This window comes from Ctenopharyngodon idella, chromosome 1 (assembly GCF_019924925.1).
Source record: "Ctenopharyngodon idella isolate HZGC_01 chromosome 1, HZGC01, whole genome shotgun sequence".
Taxonomy (NCBI): Eukaryota; Metazoa; Chordata; class Actinopteri; order Cypriniformes; family Xenocyprididae; genus Ctenopharyngodon; species Ctenopharyngodon idella.
In genome coordinates, this window is record NC_067220.1 from 34,389,129 (window position 1) to 34,396,062 (window position 6,934).

The following is a 6,934-nucleotide window of genomic DNA, read 5'->3' on the forward strand; positions in this document are numbered from 1 at the left end:
CACAGTTATTAAATAGATGTGCTTTAACCCTTGTGTTCTATCTGCATTAACAAGCAGTCTAAATACTCATACATGTCCATAGTAGTACAGTGAAATGTACTATTTTCAGCACACTGATGTTTCATTACACTCTCCGTGTGTGTGTGTGTGTGTGTGTGTGTGTGTGTGTGTGTGTGTGTGTGTGTGTGTGTGTGGGGCTCTAGGCTGGTTTGCTACCCTTTCCAATCCTTTCCATTTTGCTTTGTAAATGTCACCCAGGCAACACCGAAACATTTGCTTTTTTTGCCTCCATTTTCAGAAGCATGTAAAAAGCAACCTGCTATAAAATTATTTTAATTACAAACTTGACAGAATGCCAGCATTTCTGTGAGAAGTGTTTTTAAATAAATAAATCCCTGCAATTTAAATAAGCGTGATCTTTCACTTCTAAAAGGGCAAAACACACCGGCTTTGCTCTTTCTGCACCTGATCTGAGAATAATACTAATATGTACGAGATTGTTTATGAGAATAAAAAAAAAGAAACCATTATCTGCATTCTGTTATATTATCCGTTTTACAGCCAATCTCCCTATGCAGTACGAGTGAGTCATTGCTATTTGAATGGTCACAGAGGGTATGCGAGGGACGGTTTGTGCTTTTTAATCAAGCATTTTCTTGTGTTATTGTTTCTGTAGTCCTATCTCTCAGGGCCCTGTTGTTTACTTCTTCTTTTCTTCTGTTTTTATAATGATATTCATACAAAAAAAAATGTAAGGTACAAATATGAAATCGTTTTTCAGCTCTTTCTGTCACCTACAAAAATTCCTCAGCTCTTTTTGATGTCACTTAAATTCTTTTCACATTCATTATTTACTGCACTAACTGGTTTATCTACCCCCTCAATGTTATACACTCATTGCTAATGTAATTTACTTTTTCTAAATGTAGTGTTCTCGTCAAAACTCATCATGTTGGACCTTGAGAAATGCCTGAGCTACTACAAGCATAAAAAATGTGGTTAGTCTGAACATTTCTGCTATCAATTGATTCTAGCTTTCTGTTACAGATTCTTTTGGACATAACATTTTGTCTCCCAGTGTTTGCTATATATTGCTTTAACCCTCTGTGGTCCAAGGTGTTTTTTGGAGATCTTTTGACATGCCCTGATATTTGTGCTTATTTCAGTTACTTGTAACATTTGTATTCAGCACAAACTGTGCTACAATGATATGTGAGCAGCATGTATGTAAAAATGTTATTTTTCAGTCACTGATCCCTGCCTTGTTAGTTCTAAGAAAATACTAGCACTGAGGTTTCTCGCCAACATCTATGTAGGCGGTAAGAAAGTGCCACGGAGAAGCAAGGTATACAAATGCACATTAAAGATAATTAGACTAATTAGAAGCTAATGGAAACTAGTCTTACTGAAGAACCTTTTATTTCCCCACATTTATTTGAAAAAAAGACTTTTTATTTATCTTCTTGGTAGCTGTGGTATATTTTTGGATGCACTGTTGTACAAAGATACTTTGAGGATGATTTTGATAATTGCCTCTCCACTGATATGCTAAAATGTTTTTCAGATTGTATAAATCTGCTGTGTCAAACTTGGGATTAGAGCACTGACAAAAACCTAAAGTTAGTTGGGTTCCGTTGTGCACAAATCAGGTTATAGACTTTTACAGCCAAAAGCAAAATAAATATGGATGCAGGGCTCCAGACGAACATTTGAGAGCAGTGGCACTGGTGTCACTAAGTTCTACAGAAGGTGGCAGCGTTTTTTTTTAATATTACTATTGTTTTGCATTAATAAGTGCAGTTACTAATAATATTACATGGTTATTAATTGGAAATTTGACAGTAAAGCACTGATCTTGAATTGAGATGCAGATAAAATTAACTTATTAACAGTAACGGTGAAAACATTTTTGTTGGGAAAAATGTAAATATTTTACTCTTATTAAATGTACCATACTGAACTGACTGACAGCTTCAGTGATTATAAAAGGAGCGCTCTTTACTTGCTTTCTGTGTAATTCAGTCACAATTTGAAGAAGTTTTTGTTTTTCATGAGACTTTTCCTACTTTTCATTTATTAGGGAGTCAATAAGTGCTTTTCTGCAATTGAAATAAGTGTTTCTGCCACAATACCATAGTTTCAGACTAAAGCGTTACTACATTAAATCCATGGTGATTTGTGGACTGAGGAGCCTTAACTTGTTCGTGGCACAGTTTCTCCTGGTTTCCACATTAGCGCTATTTGATCTGATATCTGTGGTCTAAAGCAGAGAATTCTGCTCTGAATTTGAATGCTTCCCACCTGATCTCGCAGTGATGTTATTAATTTTGCGGTGGATTCAAACGCTTTCTCACTAGATCTCCCAGCGGTGTGTACTGTTGCTGCTTTCACGTGCTCTCGGAATTATCATAAATACGAGATTCCTAGGTAAAAATTCCACATTAACGCCCTCTCTTGTCGAAACTTGAATGCGATAAACTCGTAGTCACGACTTCAGAAGTGGGAATTATCAAATTTCCTATAGCATGTGTAGTAAGCAGTGTCACGTGATCGGGATCAGCTTGCACTGCGCTGTTATTGCTCAGTGGCGATAAACACAGCTCAAACAGCGCCATTTCGTTTCACTTTCGTTTTGTTTGCTGTTTGATGTTTCTCATATGAAACAGATATGGCAGCTCTTATAAGTTGTGCAATGTGGTGGTCGCCCCGTGCGGCCTCTAACAAAATTTAGTCGCACTGGCAGAAAAAAAGGTCACAAAATGTGACCTTTTAGTCGCAGCCTGGAGCCCTGGGATGTGTAGTAAAGTTAGGATTGGATTGAACTGAATTCATACAGTTAAATTCAGACAATTGAACAGTAAATGTCTCTTATGGCTGGAATACACTACACATACTTTTGCAGAATTTTACCCCAGATTGCAGTCTGGATAAGTCAACAATAGTTGTGGAAAGTCTGTCTGCAGATTTTGGTCAGTCAGAGTTGACAGATTTCACAGAAAATCATGTAGTGTATGATGGGCACAGACTATGATTTAGCTTCAGACTATGATTCCATCCAATCGGAGGATATCAAAACATGTTTGATATTTTGAGCCGATTTTAGAACACATATCACAGAGTATGGCGTGTCGATACTGAAACCAAAGCTGTCCTCTATCTACTAGTGTTGCAATAAAATACAATAACAATACAAAAGTGAATTAACAGAACACACGTAACCAATTAGCCTCAATATTTTACTCCTCAGCATGGATAAAACAATGTTCCACTCACCTCTAACTCCCATTGTAACTTGTAGAATACATACTGACTGTTTCTACTCACCCAAGACACGCTTGGCTTGTTTTTTCTTTTGCGACTCAGCAGACAGAGTCGCTACAACAACTACTGCACATCCATGTTTGTTTCATCTGTCACGTATCTCCTAGCAATGAGGCACGTGTGAGTTTGTTGTGTTCAGAACAATTTGAAGGTCTAGTGTATGATCGGTTGTTTAGTGTATGATGCCCAGTTTTTCTGTGTAAGCATTTACCATTAACCATTACAGTGGGCAAGTGTATGATGCCTAGTGTTTTAAAATCTGTTCAGATTTTAAAAGTCATGTAGTGTATTCCAGCCTTTAATTTAAATAAATAAATAAATAAATAAATAAATAAATAAATAAATAAATAAATAAATAAATAAATAAATAAACAAACAAACAAACAAACAAACATCAGTTTGGGTTAAACTCACCGTTGGTTAAGATGTAGTAGGCACAACCTGCTTGAAGACATGACCTGTTAAATTCATAATAGTTTATTATTGTAGACAGTATCTGTTAAGTTCATAATAGATTATTGTGAGCGCTTTTATAGCAGGTTGATGTAAACCCATAGCTAAAAACGCCACAGATGGACACAAAAGGCTACAGGAGCAATTTCCCACAATGGTGTTTTCAATAGCTTTCTTCCATCTCTAGCAAAACATCACTCCTATGACATTCTCTCTTTAAAGGATTCAATCAAAGCCTCAGTGGACTTTTTATGTATTTGAATGTCACAAAACAAGTTATGTTGTAATATATTTTATAAATATATTTTTTAAAATTTATAGGCTACAGGGCTGGGTGATATGAACCAAAAACCACATCTTGGTATTTTTAAGTTGAATACACTATAATGGAACCTTATTGTAAAGTGTTACCATTACTTTTATAAAGAAATGATTTCATTTTATTCTTGAGAATAAACTGAAATAATGTCTTTATAAAAATATTAGTAACAGGAATTTCTCAAAATATGTTTTAGTTCTACAGATAAAATAAAGTTATACAGGTTTGAATTGACATGACGGTAAACAATGACAGTTTTCGTTTATGGGTGAAGTATTCCTTTTAATATCACTCCGTTTAAAACTACTTTATGACTTGGTTTCAGAAGAATATAGCACAAATAGAATGTACTACATTTATGGTGCATTGGTCATTTCTGGAGCTATGGCTGTATAATATTCTAATATTAAAACAACAACAACAATGGATTATGGTGCAGAATTGAAGTCATTAAAGTGTGTTACAACATTAGTTTAGTATAAGCACATGCCTGGGCTACTGGGATAGATTTGAACCGTCATTTTTTTTTTTTTAAATACACAGATATCTTCAATTAAATTAGTTTATTTCAGTAATCTATTGAAAAATACACAATATCCTTTGGCTTCTATTGTGTTAGTAATACTCATCACAGTGCACCAAGGTTGTAGCTTGTCTGTAAGTCAAGATGATCATGTTTTTCATAGCATGCAGACCCAATAGAGTTGTGTTAATTAACTGAAACAGGAACTAATCCTGCATTCCATGTTTTCCCATCTAAATGATCATCTTAAGTCATGTAACTTATTGGCTTATGAGATGAACAGAGTCATTCAGGATCTGTTGTTTCTTGGACAGTAGCTATGTTCCTGGTCTTTCGTTCGTCTGTCCGTCAGTTTAAGACGTAAGCTTGCAAGATAAGAGTTGCTTAAGGTTTGATCTGGTAATTTATCAGCCCTCCTCCTAAACCAATTACAGGCTCAGATTTGCATCAGAATTACTTAATTACTTGATTAGAGTGGATGTTGAGTTAATTGGATGGTGGAGTCCTTGTAACAATGAAGTGAGTGACAAATTATGGTTCAATTATGTCTAACGCATGGCTGTATGTTCTATTTCAAGGACTTTAATCAAAGCAGATCTAAACAACCAATTTTTAAAGGAAACACAGCTGTTGCCCTATACACACAAATGATGCTAATTTTCACATAGTCACGTCTTACTGTCTGAGACAGTTTGCAAGTTTTCTGTTATTAGAGCCAAATAAACTCACATTGCCATTCTGACTTTGGATAGCAGATTTGTTGCACACATAAAACAAATCATAATGTACAATATAAAATAAATGGAGAAAAGGAAACTTCACTCTAATAAAAAATCTGTAATTATTTACTTATCCTCATCACTTTACAAACCTGTATGTCTAGCTTTTATTCTGTGGAAAAAAAGATAATTTTGAATTGTTCATGTTTTATGACATAATACACTTTGATAAAAACCTAAATATTTAATATTGTGTTAAATATATATATTCTCTAATAAATATGATATATTCAAATTATTAATATTCCGTTATCAGTATTTTTTCTTATGGTGTGCTGAGTAATATATATTATATAATATACATGTTAAATATACATGTTGGACAGAATAGAATAGAATAGAATAGAATAGAATAGAATTGTCATGGTTATGGACTCTTATTTCGATGTTCTGTTGTGTTTCCCTTAGCTCAGATTCCTTGGTTTCTGATTTTGTCCCTGTTTGTTTCTATGGTTACTCATAATTATCAGCTGTATCTTGTTTAGTTCATTGTTATCTCCTGCATATATACTCCCTGTTCAGTTCAGTCCTTTGTTGTTTATTGTCTGTATGTAATGTGTTATTTCCTGGTGTTCTTCTAACTTCTTCTAATTTTGTGCATGTTGCTTACGACATGTTACCTGAATAACCAACTTATCACCATCTTTACATAACCCTGTCACCATTTGTGAGGCAAAGAAGGAGCCCAAGCCCATGCCTACCACAGACCACATGCTAGAGCCTGTGTTGTCCCGAAGTCAAGGTGCACTGCCAAGTCCACTCTAGAGCCAGGAGTGGATCACTGCTTTATCGACCTGTGGGTCCCTTAAGTGGGTCGCACACCGGACGAGAAGCTCAGTGCCACGCCGCTTCTCGGACAACTCACAGGTATCGCACACTGGACGCGCACATTATATATGCGCGAGCTCAATTTTGAATCGACTCCTGATAGAAGAGCTGCACTATGGGTGAGTTAAGTCAACAGGGAAACGTTACATATGCCTATGCTTTAATATTTCGCACTGAGGTTAGTGTACATGGAAAAATCGCACGACAGAGCAAAATGAAAGAAGAGGCTATGTTTATTATACATTTTTTTTCCAATATTTTTAGACTTTATTCAAGCTTTTAAACTAAGATGTAAAATGAATGTATCTTGCAGCACAGGGTGAAGTCAGTATGTACATTAACGACGATTTGAGAGAAATATAATATAAATTAAATGTAAAACAATGTAAATGGCGCTCTGTGGCGCGGCAGGATTTTGAACAACTTCCTGAGTCATAGCTGGGTGCCGCGGACAGGCGGCAAATGTCGCCGCCGTTGTGCGTACACTCATAGAAAACAATGCATTCGAATTTTAAAGACGTGGCGCGCCGCTGAGCTTCGCGTCCGGAGTGCGACTCCTTTAAGTTCCTGTTTCCCTGCTCTGTTTAGTTTCAGTTTCAGTTATATATATATATGTGTGTGTGTGTGTGTGACAAATTGTGTACACAATTGTGTACACAAATAATAGTCTTTTTATTCCTTTTACTTCAGAGATGACTTTGGATATAGGGA